Here is a 20,154-nt window from a genome sequence, read left to right as displayed (position 1 = left end):
GTCTCCGCGAAATGCGGCTACAGATATTCTTGACGCTACTGGCTAGACCGCTTCAAATCGCGCCCGGATTCCAACATAATAGTCATATTTCAACGCACAACGCGTTATGCACTGATTGGCTGTGACGGATACAGCGATCAAACTGTGACGCGCACTCAGAGCGCTATCGCGTATAGCCCGGGCCGAGAAATACGAAAAATTAAAAAAATTAAAAAAACGTGATGTCACTTCCTGCTCTGGGAAAACGAGTGTTTTTTTAATTGCGATAATAACGTTATATTGTGCATTGGAAATACAAACACTTAAAATGAGTAAATATTATTCATTTTAAACATGTTTATATTATTTATAGGCTATAAAACAAAAAACAAAAAGATACCTTTTCTTGTTCTACTCTCATATAACCAGGCAGGGCCTGAAGTAGGGATGCCCCCCGGACCCCGGTTTTAAACGGGAACCGGTACTATATTAGAAAATACCGGAGTATTTATAAGCTCTGACGTCCTCGGTACTGCTATCGATACTCTAGAGAAATTATTATTATTATTATTATTATTTAAAAGTTGCGAACGATCCTCTCTGTCTCTGCACGAGAAGCGAGCCGCAGCCAGCGAGTCAATTATTACACACACTCCTCGCGAGTCGCTCGCTAGTGCTACACATAGACATCCGGGTACTACATACGGGTACTCCTTAATGAAAGTCCCCGACGCCCCGTGCTATAGCGCTCTGCACACAGACAGCAGCTCTGCATGCACTGAGTCGTGATCATGGCGGATAGAGCGAAGCGTTCTAAAGTATGGATATACTTTACAAGGGTCAATGCCGACAATGCACGTTGCCACAAGTGCAACAAAACATTTGCCAGTAAGGGTGGCAATACGAGCAAATCAATTTATCAAAACATCTGTTGGCAAAACATGATATTAGTGTGCAGAAATGCGCGTATTCGACTGCCTTGCGCGCAGTGTTCCATCTGCATCCACTGCAGCCGTAACCGTAAGCCAAGATACGGAGTTGCCTAGGCTAATAACGAATTATTACAAATAGGCTAATAAACAAAACAATTGTTTAGCTACAAATACTACAATCTAAACTTTTTATAGATCGTCAAGCTGAGGCGTCAGCCACTATGTCCCAGGCCAGTGAGCCCAGGGCCACCACACATCCTCCCTCCACCTCCCTCCACCACCCAAAGTCCTTTATCCCTAGCAGCTAGAGGAAGGATGACAGGGGATAGGGTGAACCAGTGTCACAGTTCTGTTAGCCTTTTGCATTTGTTGTTTATTATAAAAAGTCTATAATTCAGAGTCAGACACATTTAAAACATTGTTGCTGCTGTTGCTGAAGAAATTATATTAATTTATTATATTTATTTATAAAGTTATATAAAAGAACATTGCTGCTGCTGTTGCTGAAGAAATTATATTTATTTATAATACTTATTTATAAAGTTGTATTTATAAATAATAAAGCAATGTTGATTCTGTTCTTAATTAATTGTCTTTTTTCTTGCAAAAAAAGAACCAAAAAGAACCGATAAGAGTATCGATAAAGTACCGAACCGTTAAGCAGTATCGATAAGAGTAGTAGTATCGATAAAATCCTAACGATACCCATCCCTAGCCTGAAGGGGGGGGGGCGGCGCCCTAGCGCCCCCCAGTGGCGGCCGCCACTGGCCTTCTGTCTGTTGTTTTCCATACCCCGTCACCCATGCTGCTGTGACACCTTTGGCAATATTGGATGGACCTCATGATCGAACGGACTTACGAGAAAGTTACGAACAAATTTCTTCATAACTCCACTTACGAACTTCTCGGGCCGATTTTGCCATGATCTAACGGTTTCTTTTTGGAGATCCACTCTAAAAACCATACTTATATTCACCACGGTATAACACAGGAACGTATGGATGGAAGAAGTAATTATTTTTCACATATTGAACGATAGATAGGTGGTGTCAAATGGGCCATAGTATTGTATCCATAGCTATAATATAGAATATAGTTATAGCCCTGCAAACACCGCCACGTATTCCTATACTTTAGAGCAGTGGTGCCGGATCGACAGGTAGATCGCAGGCTGATTTCAAGTAGATCTCGATTACCGGTAATAAAATTTGATTAAAAAAAAAAATATATATATATATATATATATATATATATTTTTTTTTTTTGCTAAATCTACTCTGCCTCTCTTAGTTAACTACAACAAGCAATGCGGTTTGTTAAAGATTTCATGAAAGCAAAGTGTTTTGTTTATCTAAGATTTAAAAAGGTTTAAACTTTACAGCACTGACAAAGTTGAACAAAGTGCTGTACAAGTCCCACAACATTAAAAAATATATATTATAAAAAAAAAAAAAAATTATCTCGAAGCTTTGAATTAACCCATTATCCGCCATTGACTGATTAAGACGTCATTCCTTGCCATGCTTAATCTGCCAATGACGGATTACGACGTCATCGAGATCAATATTTCAAATGTCTGTCATGGTATTCATATTTCACCCACGGATCCTTGACTGGTGCTGTAGGACTCCGCTCAACTCTCCAGCGCTTCAATACCGCCACCTGGTGGCCGATCGGCGAGTTGCCAAACCGGAAGTGGGCCGGAAGTGCTTGGTGTCACCCCTATTCCGTGCGCCACTCGCTATCGCTCGCGGGACTCCATCTGGACACACTGGATAATCGATCCGTTGCCATAACTCGATAAACAACATTATTTGGACGTATATAGTATTATACAACCCGGAAATGGTTCGCCTAGATCAACATCCCATAATAGCGATCTTTTTGCTCCAGTATCATCCCCCATCGCTAAGAGGAAGCTGCGGTGAGTTTCAGCGTTTTTGATTATTATTATCCATACAAACGGCTATGATCTATATATCACCCATACTACATGAACCATTTAACGTCGGCCATTGCATTATAAACGACCCCCCCCCCCCCCTCCGGTCACCAGCAGATGATGAGTCTTCAAAGTCAGCCCTACTACGGATAGCTCATTATATCAACAGTGTTGTTGTTTGCAGGCTTGCAGCTGTTGGTTAGCTAGCTATCGTTCTCAGTTGGCTAACGTTAGCTACTAGCTAGCTAATACTGGCCTACCTTTTAATTCGCAATGGAATGGCTAGCTAACTAACTGTACAAATCGATGTGATTGGCTGAGACCGTAATTTGTACGGTTGGCTGGATTGGGGGTGGCCAGCTGGCTATCTTTTCAATCAATCAAGCTGGCAGTTCGTAGTGCAGTGGCTGGCTGGATAGCTATTGTATTGTGGGTTAAGGTAGCCAGCTGGCTGGCTGGCTGGCAGTTCGTGCAGTAGCTGGCTAATGTTGGCCAATATAGCTGTAACTGAATGATGCTAGCCTTATGAGTTTCAGTTCATAGGAAAATACTTTGACTATAATGGTCAGAAGTAAATTAACTGTATATACTCTCTTTTAGAAACTCTGTCTCTTAAACAGTACTGTATATCTTGTATGTCAAATGTTATGATGAATTGAAAATGGGGGACCCTGATGTAAACAAGACGAAAGTCTTTCTCTGATCTGCCTCCCCTTAACACTTTGAATGCCACTCACGGCTTTTCTCTGGTTATTACCCCCCCGGGTTGAAGGCCCATCATGAGAATATTCGTTTTATTTTTTTTATTTTTTTATTAGCGATCTGAAATCATATTGCATCAAGCGAGCCTACCGTTGGAGATCCACTCACCCCAGGCGCTCAGATGTGGAAAAAAGCACCCCCTATCGTCTCCCAGATGGTAAATCACCCTTTTGGATTGGACTCAATGAAAGTGTGGGAGAAAGGATTTCTGACTCCACATTTTACTTCTCACTCACGCAGCAGCCGGCATCGACTGGCATCACTCCGGAGCCTGAAGAGCAGCAGGGATTATGTGTTCTACTGTACACACGGTTGATCAATACAATGATAGATTTTTTCTAATGGTGATCAGGAATTGGAATAATCCATTTGGATACCATCTGATCTCAGGTAAGGAATATATGTTATCAGTCTTAGGATAATCAGACTAGTTTTCACGGATATATAAGCGTTTCCCCTAGTGATATGGCTGTTTTGACTGTAAAAGCCATCAGGAAATAAGAGCAGCGATTATCAGCGCGCGGCACGAGCGTGCATGCGCACACATATACTATCTAGCGTTTATTTAAAAACGATTCATAAATAGGCCGACAAATGACAACGTTCTAGAATATTCCAGTAAAAGGCGATTATCATAGGATGTGTTGTTTTTTCCGCGAAAACTAGTGATTTTCAAAATGCTATCAAACGGAAATGAAGGGATAAAAAAACAATCTGCCATGACAATATTGACTGGAAAATGAGTCTTTGATAAGTGACGGGCAGATTAGACACATAGCCATAATTGACACATAGCCATAATTTAAAATCTAGATTAAGGCGATATTAATGTTAACATTGGAGTGGATTTGGGCATTCAAGGGGGTAAAAAGGAAAAGACGGACTGGCTCCCAAAGTGTTAACAATTGTGTGTATTGAGCCTTACTGTATTGTACCCATTCTGCAATCTGTTAATAAAATGTTCAAGCAATCAATCAATCTGCTATGGGTCCGTGTACGTTCGTTTTTTGGTTCAAACGGAAATACGAAAAAAGGAAAAAACTGAAATACGAGGTGTTTTCCTATTTCCGTTTGAAACCAATCGAAAAAAACTGGGAAAAACTGAAATACGAAGCTGTTTTTCGTATTTTGGTGTCAGAATCAAATGAAAAAAAGCAGTAAATAATGGGCAGATTTTGGTCCGTGTACGTTTTGATAGTTCGTTTTTCGTTTTTGATGTGAAGAATGGAGAACGGAACCACGTGACGAGTACATTTTTCAATGTAAAAGCCATGCACGATCTAACGTTAACGAATATGTATAACGTTATGAAAAAATTAGTGCTGTCAAACGATTAAAATATTTAACTCGATTAATCGCATGATTGTCCATAGTTAACTCGCGATTAATCGCAAATTAATCGCATTTTTATTTTTATTTATTTTTTAACTTTAAACAGATCTTTTTCAAGTTCCAAGTTTTAATACTCTTATCAACATGCAAGTCAACAAATGCTTGCTTTGTGCAGCCATTTAACACAAAAGGATGACCCTCATGCATTGCAAATTTGCATCAAATTCAAAACAGAGTGATGCACAAAATAACTTAAAAGAAAATAATAATTTAAAACAATGAATAAAGTGTGCATGAAATAATAGGGGAAAGAAAACGTTAGGAACTTGTTACATTCACACACACAAGGGCTGATTAATCACACACCCCCCTCTCTCCCTCACACACACTCTCCCAGCTCTTTTTCTCTTTTGCCCCTTCCTCATCTCTCTCACCCCCCTCTCTCTCTATAGCTCTCACACACACACACACACACACACACACACACACACACACTTCAGAAACAAACATAGTATCAATGAGAGCATCAATAATACACCTGAGTGAAGCCTAGTAAAAAAAAAAAAAAAAAAAAAAAAAAATTAGTTAATCTTGAGTTAAACAAATTTGTGGCATTAATAGAATCGGGAGTTAACGCGATATTAACGCGATGTATTTGACAGCCTTAGAAAAAATATATGCATACAGATCTATACCAGGGTAACGTTATGATACATACATTTGTTTTGTGCATTTCATTTAGACATGATCTTTTATGTGAAGTAATAGCCTAATATGGTCTGTCCCAAATAGTGTTGTCTAAACGCACGTTACCCAACAGATATCCTAGTTCAGTGGTCGGCAATAGGCCGCTCGCAGGCCGAAATAGGTCCGCCAGCAATAATATCTGCCCGTCAGATTATTTTGATAATATGATTTGTGATGAAGACTCTCTTTATTGTATCGGAATCGGGACTTAGATAAAGTTAGAAAGATATTCACAGATTCGAATTTCCACGGTCAATCATTCTTAAGCAAAATGTTTTTAAAACACAAAGGACACCTCTTTCCTATCGTAGTAAGGTAGACAATGAGCTACAACCTTATTTTCACCTAAACGAGGCGAGCCGGCCTCGGAGCTGTACATTTAATAATAAAATAATATTGATCTATATGTGCAGTCGGCCTTGAGGCAAGTGCGCAGCCAGGGACCGTCTAAAAAGTGCAACACCGAAAAGAGAAATTACAAAAAGATTCAATAACTTCACTGTCATACAGTGTATAGTGTCACCAAAATCACTGCACACATCAGTGGTATGCTATTATATTATAGTGTTATACTACAACACTTAGATTTGGAAAAAATGCTTTTTCATAAGTCTGGGGATTTTGTATAGGAAAAAACATTTAATATCTTCACACTTATAGAGTGTAGTGTCACCAAACTCACTAAACCAGCATTTCTCAACCAAGGTGCCCTGCCTACCGTTTTGCTGTGGAAATGTGAGTGTCCACAACAGCTAGCTAGCTGTTCTACTTGAATACTGAATGTTAATATTGAATCAGACCATATTGAATACTGAATGTTAATATCAGACCATATTGTATGACAGTGAAGTTATTGAATCTTTTTGTAGCGTCTCTTTTCGGTGTTGCACTTTTTAGACGGTCCCTGGCTGCGCACTTGCCTCATAGCCGACTGCACAGAGATCAATATTATTAATTGTACAGCTCCGAGGACGGCTTGTTTAGGTGAAAATAAGGTTGTAGCTCATTGTCTACCTTACTACGATAGGAAAGAGGTGTCCTTTGTGTTTATTTCGCTTAAAAAACTAAGGTTCAAACGTCCGTTCGAAGAACCCTGACGAAGTTTGAATCCCAAAAACAGGCTTCGGGGACAGCCTTACCAACCATATTAATTATATTATTCAAATGGAACTCAAACATGTTCCGTTGTGATGTCACAGTATGATGTCATAATAGACATTCTAGAACATTTGTGATGTCACAGTATGATGTCATAATAGAACATTCTAGAACATTTGTGGTCTATATATACTCAAAAATTCTCTCCCTTGCCAAACAGAGCCTGGGAAGGGAGGAAGAGATAGGTATTTCAATGGGAAGAGTAGAACTCAGAGATAAGATAAAGAAAGGAGTTGAGGCTGAGTGGCAGGATGAGTGGGAAAGGGGGACCAAGGGAAGGCACTATTTCTCTCTGCAGCCTCGGGTCAAGATCAAGGTGGAGGGATATGGGTCAAGGAGTGATAGGGTGAAGATGTGTAGACTGAGGCTGGGGCACTGTGGGTTGAACAGTAGCTTGTTCATTGTGGGCAAACATCCAGATGGGGTGTGTGAATGTGGAGAGACTGAAACTGTCGGGCATGTCTTCCTAAAATGTGAAAGGTATAGGAAAGAGAGGGAAATCTTTTATAAAAGTCTGGTAGAGCTGGGAGTATCTTCCTTCTCTCTTAAATCATTCTTTGGCATGGATAATGAGAACCACCAGTTGATCACAGAGGCAGTGCTGACATTTCTGCATGCTTCAGAGTTGTACCAGAGGATATAGCGTTAGTGTATGTATTAGTATTGGACAGGCAAGAGGAGCAGAGAAGAAGGAGAAAGTGTGAGTTGAAGAGGCCTAAAGATGGAACACCACTAGTGTAGTATAAGAAATCCCGCGGAGGGGGGCTCAGACAGGAAGTAGCAGCAGTAGCTGCACTCCAATGGACAATGTAGGTGATGACGGGGTCCAGTAGAAGAAGAAAAAGAAGGAGAAGAAGGAGAAGAAGAAGAGCCCATAAAAAGAATTGCGGAGGGCAGTAATACGCCTCGATGCGTCTACTCTGCCGGAAATTCAAATAAGAAGAAGAAGAAGATCGCATCACAGAGGCAGTGCTGACATTTCTGCATGCTTCAGAGTTGTACCAGAGGATATAGCGTTATTGTATTTATTAGTATTGGACAGGCAAGAGGAGCAGAGAAGAAGGAGATAGTGTGTTTTGAAGATGAGAAGAAGAGGGTAAACAATCAAAAGTTGGTTTACCAGAGGCCTAACTATGGCACACCACTAGCGTAGTATAAGAACTGAGGAGTGGAGTAATACGCCTGCGGGAAATTCAAAAGAAGAAAGAAGAAGAGATCATCAAAAGAATTGCGGAGGGCAGTAATACGCCACGATGCGTCTACACTGCCGGAAATTCTAAAGAAGAAGAAGAAGAAGAAGATCGCATTGTGCATCTTGAGACAGGATAGATAGACTGTCTATCCTACAACACAGACTGAAACCTGCATTTCTCAACCAAGGTGCCTTGCCTACCGTTTTGCTGTGGAAAGGTGAGTGTCCACAACGGCTAGCTAGCTGTTCTACTTGAATACTGAATGTTAATATCAGACCATATTGTATGACAGTGAAGTTATTGAATCTTTTTGTAGTGTCTCTTTTCGGCGTTGCACTTTTTAGACAGTCCCTGGCTGCGCACTTGCCTCACAGCCGACTGCACATAGAGATCAATATTATTAAATGTACAGCTCCGAGGAAGGCTCGTTTAGGTGAAAATAAGGTTGTAGCTCATTGTCTACCTTACTACGATAGGAAAGAGGTGTCCTTTGTGTTTATTTCGCTTAAAAAACGAAGGTTCGAACATCTGTTCGAAGAACCCTGACGAAGTTTGAATCCCAAAAACAGGCTTCGGGGACAGCCTTACCAAACATATTATTTATATTATTCAAATAACTCAAACGTTGCAATGTCACAGTATGATGTCATAATAGACCATTCTAGAAGATTTGTGATGTCACAGTATGATGTCATAAGCAAACATTCTAGAACATTTGTGATGTCACAATGATGGCATAATAGAACATTCTAGAACATTTGTGATGGCAGAGTATGATGTCATAATCAAACATTCTAGAACATTTGTGATGTCACAGTATGATGTCATAATAGAACATTCTAGAACATTTGTGTTCTATATATATTCAACAATGCTCTCAGGTGGGACAGGCAGTGGCGATGAGATGGAGGGTTCCCCCTCTTGGGGGGGCCCTTCAAGAGAGGAGATGATGTTTGTATTGTGATTGTATGACAAGAGGAGCAGAGAAGAAGGAGACAGACAAGAGGAGCAGAGAAGAAGGAGACAGAGACGATAGTAATGTGTTTTAAAGATGAGAAGAAGAAGAAGAAGAGTGTAAACTTTCTCAAGTGTGGGCGAAGCATAAGAACTGCGGAGGGCAGTAATACGCCATGTTGAGAGCGTGATTGTGATTGGAGAGGTGGAGGTGGATCAAGATCGGGACTCGGGTTTTCTCGGGCTCTGAAGTGGATGTGGACATGGGGTGGGGGACATTTGGTGGCTTGCCGGGTGTGGCTTTTGCTTGCAGTTGATTGCTTTGGAGTGGTGTTCAGCTGGAATGGGGTGGAGATGGATGGGTGTCGGGGTGTCTGTGGAATGTGAATGGGCGTGTGGTGGATGTTGGGTGGAGGCTGTTCACGGTACATTTGTCGCCGGAGGGCATGTGGCCGAACGTGGGGGGCGGTGGGAGGTGGCCCCTGATCTCCCCACCGGGGCTCTCTGTCGCTTCTTGTTGTTTCTCATGCCTGGTGGCGGGTGTGCTCCGAGTGGTTTTTGTTCGGCGTTTGATGTGCATTTGTTTGCATTTTGTAGATGTTTTCTTGTTCATTGGTTTTTGCTTTGTTCTGGTTGGGTGCTGTTTTGGAGCGGTCGGCTGTGGGTGGAGGCCGCACTTGTGGGCTGTCGGGTGTTTTTTGTTCCATGTTTGGGTCTGCTTCTGAGCCTGAGGGGGTGATTTTTTATTTTTTTTTGTGGGTGTTGACAATATTGTATGACAAGAGCAGAGAAGGAGACAGACAAGAGGAGCAGAGAAGAAGGAGACAGAGACGATAGTAATGTGTTTTGAAGATGAGAAGAAGAAGAAGAAGAAGAAGAAGAAGAAGAAGAAGAAGAAGAAGAAGAGTGTAAACAATCAAAAGTTGATTTACCAGAGACCATAATATGGAAACCATACTACTAGCGTAGTATAAGAACTGAGGAGGGCAGTAATACGCCATGTTGCATCTACACTGCGGGAAATTCAAAAGAAGAAAGAAGAAGAAGAGCTCAATCAAAAGAACTGCGGAGGGCAGTAATATGCCACATTGCGTCTACACACTGCCGGAAATTCTAAAGAAGAAGAAGATCTCATTGTGCATCTTGAGACAGGATAGATAGACGTCTATCCTACAACACATAGACGGAAACCTGCATTTCTCAACCAAGGTGCCTTGCCTACCGTTTTGCTGTGGAACGGTGAGTGTCCACAACAGCTGTTCTACTTGAATACTGAATGTTAATATTGAATCAGACAATATTGAATACTGAATGTTAATATCAGACCATATTGTATGACAGTGAAGTTATTGAATCTTTTTGTAGTGTCTCTTTCCGGTGTTGCACTTTTTAGACGGTCCCTGGCTGCGCACTTGCCTCACAGCCGACTGCACATAGAGATCAATATTATTAAATGTACAGCTCCGAGGACGGCTCTTTAGGTGAAAATAAGGTTGTAGCTCATTGTCTACCTTACTACGATAGGAAAGAGGTGTCCTTTGTGTTTTAAAAACATTTCGCTTAAGAATTATTGACTGCGGAAATTCGAATCTGTGAATATCTTTCTAACTTTACCTAAGTCTCCCGATTGCGATACAATAAAGCGAATCTTCATCACAAAAATCATATTCTCAAAATAATCTGACGGGCAGATATTATTGCTGGCGGACCTATTTCAGCCTGCGAGTCGCCTATTGCCGACCACTGAACTAGGATATCTGTTGGGTAACGTGCATTTAGACAACACTATTTGGGACAGACCATATTAGGCTATTACTTCACATAAAAGATCATGTCTAAATGAAATGCACAAAACAAAAAATGTATGTATCATAACGTTACCCTGGTATTAGATCTGTATGCATGTATTTATTCATAACGTTATACATATTCGTTAACGTTAGATCGTGCATGGCTTTTACATTGAATAATGTACTTGTCACGTGGTTCCGTTCTCCATTCTTCACATCAAAAACGAACTATCAAAACGTACACGGACCAAAATCGGCCCATTATTTACTCCTTTTTTCATTTCATTCCGACACCAAAATACGAAAAACAGCTTCGTATTTCAGTTTTTCCCTGTGTTTTCGATTTTGGTTTCAAACGGAAATAGGAAAACACCTCGTATTTCCGTTTTTTTTCCCTTTTTTCGTATTTCCGTTTGAAACGAAAAACGACCTATCAAAACATACACAGACCGTTATGCTTAACACTTTGGGTGCCGGGAAACGCTTAAACACGTCATTCCCGGCCATGCTCAAGTTGCCGAAGACGCTTTACAGCGTCTTTAATATCAATATTTCAAAAATCTGGGATTGGATTCATATGTCCCCTCCGCTGGCGTGAGATCCACCAGGAGGACCCACTGAGCTCTCTAGCGGTTCAGGAGCGCCATCTGGTGGCCGATCGGCGCAATCGCTTAACAGGAAGTGCCATAGAGGTTGTGCTGGACGGCCGTATTACTTCCGGGCACTCGCTATAGGTCCCGGCATTCTAGCTCGTCACAATACACAGCGATCGATTGCCAATAACTCGATAAACAACATGATTTGGACGTATATACCATTATACAAGCTGGAGATGGACCGGGTAAATCTACATCCCATAATGATAAAATGTCTACTCTACGATGATCGCCCAACGGCGCGCGGAGACTGGGGTGAGTTTTAGCGTGTAAAGTTACCGTCTTCGATACTAACTGCTATTATCAACATTTGACCCACATTAGATGATTGGTATAACGCTGCCCACGGAATTATAAACGCCCCCTAGCCCATCCGGTCAACATCAGATGACGTGTAGTAACTTCTAGAAGTACGTCTAGTTGGAATTTTTTATATCGCGCTGATTGCCATAAAACTGTATTGCATCATCAATATAATGTATTTGGGGCTATAGATCACGTTCTGGAGAAAGCTGCAGAAAGAGATGAAAACATACTTATACATTAGACCATACTTTACTATGAATATGTGAATGAAAAAGTTTAACGTTGCTACACAATGAACAATACATATAGGACTTTGAATGGGCCCTAATAATGGCAATGTAGCAATATAATTTAAAAAGTTATAGCCCTGCAAAGAAGGGGACTTTCTCTATAGACAAATAGAGCCGGCAACCTACGGTTGATAATGAATTTAACCCATGGCAGCCAAAGTGTTAACATGCAGTACTATTAACTTTACTTAATTTCTAAGATTAGATCATTTAGTTATTTTTAAATGTCTCATCTAAAGATAAACAAAGGATTTTAAAAGTGTTATATTTATCTTCTCTTATAGTACCAGAGAGAAGTTGAGGAGAATCGACCAGCAACAAAAGCAAAATTTAGTAAAAAAAAAGAAGAAAATATATATATATATATATTTATCTTTATTTATTTATTTTTTACATTTTAAGATTTAACATTTTTCCCTGTGGTATCGAAAATGGTATAGAATATAGATACTTTTCAAGGTATCGTATCGAAGTTCGAAATTCCAGTATCGTCGTCAGTTGCAATGTGACAGCTCTGTTTACACATCATTCCTATTCCCTTTTAATTGTACATATATCATTTTTGTTTTGATTGTATTGTTCCACTTTTGCTTTGGCAATGTAAACTCATGTTTTCTCATGCCCATTGAATTGAGTGTGTGTTGTCTGTGTATGCAGTGTGAAATAAATGGGTCATGCTGCCTGCATGCCCAACGTGAGAAGTTAGTCTCGTCATTCTTGTAATTGCTACACTACACCGTTACAATGATATATAAAATATCATATTATATTATATATACCCATTCAATATGCACATGACAGAAAATATTATATGCCATATAATATGTTCTGTCATGTGCATATTGAATGGGTATTACTAATAATCATCAAGAACAGAATAGAACCCATAATTGAACATCAGCTCTCGGATAGCCAAATGGGTTTTCGCAAAGGAAAAGGAACAAGAGATGCAATCTGCCAACTCAGAATCATTGGTGAAAAATCGATAGACCAACAGAAGAAGCTCTATATTTGCTTCATCGATTTCACGAAGGCCTTCGACAGAGTTGAACATACAACATTGATGAGAACAATGGAAGAATTCAAAATACCAGTTTCTGACCGAAGAATAATTGCCAACTTATACTGGAGGCAGAAGGCTAATGTTAGAATAGGAAAGGAGAAATCAAGAGACTTCCCGGTGGAGAAGGGTGTAAGACAAGGATGCATCTTGTCCCCTGTACTCTTTAATATGTACAGTGAATCACTGATGAAAAAATTTCTGAGAGGAGGGAAAGGAGTAAAACTTGGCGAAGAGAACATCACCAATATAAGATACACGGATGACACTGCTATAGTCTGTAACTGTCAAGAAGATCTACAGGACATGATGAATAAGCTGAATGTCGAATGCAAAAACTATGGAATGTCGCTAAACACAAAGAAAACTAAAGTAATGATCATTGAAAAAACACCAGGAACTGTTTGTAAAATACAGGTGGATGGAGAAAAACTTGAACAAGTGAAGGAGTACATGTACCTTGGAAGCTGGATCAGTGAAGGTGGAAGAGCTAACATGGACATTAAGAGAAGAACCGGAATTGCAAAGGGCGCATTCTGGAACCATAAAGAATTATTGAGAAGAAACATAAGTTGGAAAACGAAGACCAGGATTTTGGAAACGTATGTTATGTCAGTCTTTTCATACGGAGCAGAAGCATGGACGCTGAATGAAGAGGCAAAGAGGATGATAGACTCTTTTGAAATGTGGACGCTGAGGAAGATGCTGAAGATAACATGGAAGGATAAGATCAAGAATGAGGAGGTACTGAGAAGAGCGGATATGCAAGGAGGACAGCTGCTGGAGAGGTTGAAAAAGAGAAAGATGGAGTTGTGCGGGCATGTTCTGAGAGGATCCAGCGGGGAGATGTTCAAGAAGGTGGTGATGGGGAAGGTGGATGGAAAGAGAGGAAGTGGAAGACCAAGAAGAGGCTGGGTAGACGACGTCTGTGATTGGAGCGGAGTGAGAGGCGGAGTCACGGAGTTGGAGAGAAGAAGTGGGGACAGAATGGGTTGGAGAGTGATAGGCAACCTTCGGAACGAAGAAGCCACCTAATGATGATAATACTAGCCGAGAGCAGGGCTCGAGACTAACGATGTCCCGTCGTCCCGGGGACGATAAAATATTGATTTGGGACGAACAGAAATCATTGCCGGGACACAAACAGGACGAAGAGGATTTTTTTTTTCTTCACAGGAAATGTCAATTAGCAGACTGTCAGTGCGCGCACATATTGCTGTCAAACGGTGCGTGTCTCGTGCCGACTTAGTTGACAGAGAGACGGCAACATTATCATGTGGGGTTCACTGAAGTCTAAACGTTGCGTGATTTGCCGAATCCAATGACTATCTCCGCCGTCCCAACGCAGCGATACGCTAATCCAGCATCAAGCTCCCGCCCACCATTCTGATCAGCAAACCACAGGTCGCGCTGCAGCAGCCCCAAATTTATCTCGACATCGAAAAAGAAAGAGGTTAAAAAATGCCAGGAACTGGTGATACTTGCCGTGTGCGTGAACATAATCCCTTGGACAAGAACTGACGGTACGTTTTTATTGATATATCATTGGGATCCCCCTCCGAAATTGGTCAACACGTCACCATGCATTTTGGCCGGAGCTTAAAAAAGCACGGTGGACACGGTGGACGCGCGGTGGACACCTTAAGTCTGTGTTTATAATGAATGAATGGTAAAATTCAATTATATTGAAACATAGTGCGAGCACTCACAACAACTATTCACACAATTTAAAACAGCCCATATTTATTATAGTCGACAGTCGCACGAGACCACTATACAAGAACCGCGAAAATATCAGAATGTTATAAAAATAAAAATAAACGCTATACTGGCATCCTCTCAGTGAAGAGAGCACCGCAAATATGCTGCGCTATTTGAAGAGGATAAACACAGCAGAAGAAGATGGAGAACAGACACACACTGACCAACAGGGAACTGCATCCAACAATACAACCCCTGACTCTAACGTAAGGACACATTTAAATAACAGAAGTGTAATGTTATCCGCAACGCCCCAACCCTGGACTGGACACCTTCAAAACTGCTCTAAAAACACACCTCTTGACCAAGGCTTTTCCCCATCAGTTAGTTTAGATTAGGTCCATTATCCATTATCCCTAACCTTCCCTCATCCCCTTTTTCCCCCCTATTTCCCTAGCCCTATTTTTTGTCCTGATTGTGAAGCGACCTTGGGTTCTATGAAAGGCGCCATATAAATTTGATCCATTATTATTATTGGAACTGTATATTATCAACACGTTCTAGTTATAGCTGCTTATTATCTTTGTGCTTACAATAATCAAAAGGTACGGTACACCGTTGGTCTCACCCTCTGTGCCATTATCAGCACAAAATATGTCCCCATATGATCAAATTGACGTCGATATATATTATATATATAAAAAAGATAATTGGGACGGTTTACATTCACTTTGGGACGGTTAAAACTGTATTTCGGGACGGTTCTGGGACGGTGGTGAAAAAAGTTAGTCTGGAGCCCTGGCCGAGAGTAGGTCAAATTTTGGCTGGTAGCTCTAGGCTAGGTGGTAAATTAAAAAGTAGATCTTGGTTCAAAAAAGGTTGGGCACCCCTGCTTTAGAGCATCTGCCTTTTAACAACACATCACGCATATCGCTCCGGCGCTGATTGAGTTAACAATTACGTTTTACATTTATACTCATGACTCAAAAGAGGCATCCATATCAATCTATAGTTTATTAGCAATGATGCAGCAGCCTGATGCAGGCGGCTTGGTGATGTTGCACAGAGCTGCGCGCGCCTGGGCAGATGCGCTCAGCGATAGCCCCGCGCGCACACACACACACAATATGGCATATCTACTGCTGCTGGAAGATATCGCTGATCGTGCACTGAGGAGGGAGCGCCAGTACCACCACCATGCAGACCTATTTGCAGAGAGCAATGAGTACCTGTAGAGCTGTACCTGCGATGAGTATCTGTAGAGCTGCTGAACGAAAATGGAGGAAAACTAAGCTCACAGTCCACTACGATATATACAGTATAAGGAAGCCATGGCTGCCTATAACAAAGAAATACGAGTGGCAAGAAATGAACTCTAGAATATTATTCTCCGTCATCAACCAGCTACTCAACACTGCCCCCACCCTCAACAGTCCTCTGCATCAAAATGTGAAAAACTCATATTTTCTTCAATAACTAAATAACTTAAATTAGAGCCAGCATTAGTCCTGATGCAAAGAAAGATACCACCAGCAAACCCTGCAAAAAGTAAGCTTTATAAAACTGTCATAGAATGCAACCCCTCCACTTCCTGTATTGACCCTATACCCACAGCATTTCTAAAGCGAATATTCAAGTATTTCAAGTCATGTCCTAAAGATTATAAATACATCGCTTCCGACAGGCATTTTCCCAGATGCATTCAAAACAGCAGTCGTAAAACCCTTACTAAATAAACCCAACCTAGACAGTAATGTACTGACCAACTATAGGCCGATATCCAACCTTCCATTCAGCAAGATATTAAATAAGTTAAACACTGAAACTGCTCAAACTACTCTTACTAAAATAATTAGTGACCTCAGACTAAACTCAGATTTCATTTCATTGTATACTTGTATGCCGTGACAAATAAAATTCTTGACTTTTTGAATGTACATCTCCGCTGAACCGAATGATCCCACAGCTATTAACTCCATTTCTCTTGTCTCTTAGCAATAAACAAATGGATGACAAAGAACTTCCTCAAATGAAATGAGGACTAAACTGAAATCCTATTAGTCTGTCCTATAACAAAAAGGAAAATGTTACAGAGCAATATGGGGCAACTTACTCCTTGGAAGTTACAAGTCTTGGTGTTATAATAGACTCAGACTAGGGCTGCACGATTTTGGGAAATAATCTAATTGCGATTTTTCGGACAGATATTGTGATTGCGATAAAATTTGCAATTATAATTAATAATTATATATTTTTTTAAGCAGCCCCACAGATGTTTATTGTAAAATGCGGCTTGCATCTGGCCTACGCATGAGTCTTTTCGGGACACCGAGCCTGAAAATGTTCTTTTTACCTGGGAATCGATACCGGTACCCAACGGTACCTTTTTTTCTGTACTTTACTCTCCCTCTCTGAAGTCTAAACTTCACAACACACAACCTAAAACCCTTTACCTCCCTCTCCCAAACCGATCCTGTATCTCAATGGGACTTCCTGGTTAAAAAAAAGAAAATTGATAATTGCATCATTCCAAATTAATCGTGCAGCCCTAACTCAGACCCAAGCTTTAAATCACACATCAACAAGGTGACAAAAACATCATACTTCCACCTTAGGAACATAGCTAAGGTAGGCCATATATAAATCAAAAGGATGCTGAAAAACGGATCCATGCATTTATCTCAAGCCGACTCGACTACTGCAATGCACTCTTTACTGGCCTCCCGGGGGAAAAAACACAGAATGACTCAAACTCATTCTAAACTCTGCAGCTAGGCTATTAACTAGAACCAAGAGGAGAGACCACATCAGTCCAGTATTAGCTACTCTGGACTGGTTTCCGGTAACATTTAGAATCGATTTCAAGGTCCTCCTCCTTTTTTTTTGTTTTTTTTTTTTTATTATTTTTTAAACAAACATATAAACAAACATGACAACACACGATAAGATATACAAGCATTAATTACAGTGCATATCCAATGAAATTACCATTTAGTCAAATGTCTTATACAGGATATACCCCTAATACCTGTTATCTAAAAACCTACACACATATGCTCCAGCTCGTACCCCCCCCCTCCCGGACCCCCCATTGGATAATCCAACCATTATAACTTGTTCCTAACCAGACACTACCATTATATGCTAGCTCTTATTCTCTCCACCACTTCTAACCACATTGTCATTTTGGATTCATTGAGACCCAAAATTCTTGCTGTAGATATTTCTTGATAAATCACATCGAGATATGTAAGAGTCCAGACCTTCCGGCACATTCTTTCCAGTTGAAACCATCGTGATGCTATCAGCTTTTTAGCCACTGTGATACCGGATAAAACCAATCTCTTTAGCTGTGGAGGTACTGCATGTTCAAAGACATCATTCAGCAGTAATACAGAGGGGTGTACAGGTATATCCAGAGTTAAGAGATTTGATAATTGCTGGGTCACTTCTTTCCAAAATATCTTAACTGGTGGGCAGTCCCAGTACATGTGCATAAATGTCCCTTCGTCCCCATTTGTACATAGGGAGCATTTGGAGTCTTGTTTAAGACCCATTTTGTTCAGTCTTATAGGAGTTAAGTATGTCCTGTGAATATAGTTAAGATTGATTTGTTGATGGTCCGGGTTCCTTGATGCAAGTCGTACATTTGCCCAGGCCTCTTGCCAGTCAAAGTCTGTCTCCAGGTCTGGTATATCCCTCCTCCAGACTGAGTCTAGATGGAGGGTTTCATACGAGGCCGTTAGTAATTGATGATAAAAATCTGAAACGAAACCTCTCGATGTCTCTCTTTCATAGAAAAATGTGTGGTATCTGTGGTGTACAATTGGTATCCTTAATGGAACACTGTGAGCCTACAAACATGCCAATAACTGTGCGTAAAAATAATATGTGGACTTGGTGAGATTAAATTTTTTGCGTATTTTATTGAAACTACAAAAACCCTGTTTGTTGAAAACGTCTCCTAATGAGTGTATGCCTTGCTTTTCCAATCTAGGGAATCTTATAGGTTGTTTTCCAATCAAGAGTACATTGTTATTGAATAAGGGAGTATGATTATGCCATTTATGTGGGGTAGAATATTTTTTTTGTGTTTCACGCCATATCCGGATCGCATGAGTGATTATGGGGCCAAATTTCCGTTCGCATTGCTTAATTGATAATTTGGTGTATACTATGCCCTTCAGCCTATGTGGAGCAGCGTTTCCGTTAGCCGGTAATTACCGGTATTTGACCGGCAAAATCTGTTGAAGTCCGACATATTTAATCTCTCCGGTCTTAATGTCCGGTGAAAATAATTCCCTGAGTCTAAGCACAATTTGATTATTTGAATTGTATTAAAATAGGCTAAAATTAAATAGCCTATGCGATGAATGAAACAATCATTACATTTGTTTCATCGTTGCTTCTAATAATGACAACGACGTTGTCAGCGAGAGCTTAGTGCTGGGTGTGCGAACTTTTGTGAAGCTGCAGAGCCGGAGCAGCAGCAGCACAGTGCAGTACTCCAGCAGTACTCCAATTCAGCCATTTGCAATTCAATGTTGGGTGGGGGGCGCTGCTGTGCGGTCCCCAGAAAAGAGCCAATAACAGCTGAATCTGCTGCTCTGCATCGACATACTCTCGCAAATAAGTCATTGGTAGGTGGAGAGAGAGAGTCGTCACGCAAACCCACGATAATGTTGCAGTCTCTCTCTGCCAAATTTCTCAGTTCTTCGCTTGATATAATTAATACAAATGTCCAATATAACGGAATTCGTTAGCTCATAAAAATGTGATTATAACAGACTGTTGTTTATTAATGTCGGGCGACTGCCCACAGACACCTATTTGATTTAAAGTCGGCAGCAGCACGAGTCTCGGGACTTATTTTATTTGGAATATAATGACTTTATACGCAAAAGTAGCCTAGTTTTAAGTAAAAATATTATAAATCTACATGCTTTGATGATGTCATTCTTTTGTTTTGTTGTCATTCTTTTGCCTATCAATTGTTTTTAAGCTCAATAAACTCTGACCGGAATTTCTCTCATTTGACCGGTAGATTGAAATCTACCGGACACTGAGGCCGGCAACAATTTTTTCTAACGGAAACCCTGATGTGGAGCTACTATATTTTCTTCTAAATTTCTCCAGGATACTAATGCTTGGGGATCAAACCATGTTGTTAGTGGTCTTAAAGTGTACGCCTTAAAGTAGTGGTAGAAATCTGGAAATGCCATACCTCCGTCTGCTTTGTTTCTCTGTGCGGTGGATCTTTTTATACGTGGTGGTTTGTTATTCCAAATAAATTTGTATGTGGAGGAGTGTAATTCTTTCCAGTAACCCTTTGGAGGGGGTAACGGTAGCATT

At 40.7% G+C, this 20,154-nt stretch overlaps 1 protein-coding gene across 2 annotated transcripts in view; it reads right to left on the bottom strand.

Moving 5' to 3' along the window:
* Nucleotides 1-20,154, bottom strand: part of mtmr14 (myotubularin related protein 14) — a 135,610-nt gene that overhangs the window by 64,773 nt on the left and 50,683 nt on the right. The gene's annotated exons all lie outside the window — the stretch shown is intronic.

This window comes from Notolepis coatsorum (assembly GCF_963971535.1).
Source record: "Notolepis coatsorum genome assembly, chromosome: 6".
Lineage (NCBI taxonomy): Eukaryota > Metazoa > Chordata > Actinopteri > Aulopiformes > Paralepididae > Notolepis > Notolepis coatsorum.
The sequence above is the reverse complement of the archived record's forward strand: the minus strand, read 5'-3'. Positions and strand labels throughout refer to the sequence as shown.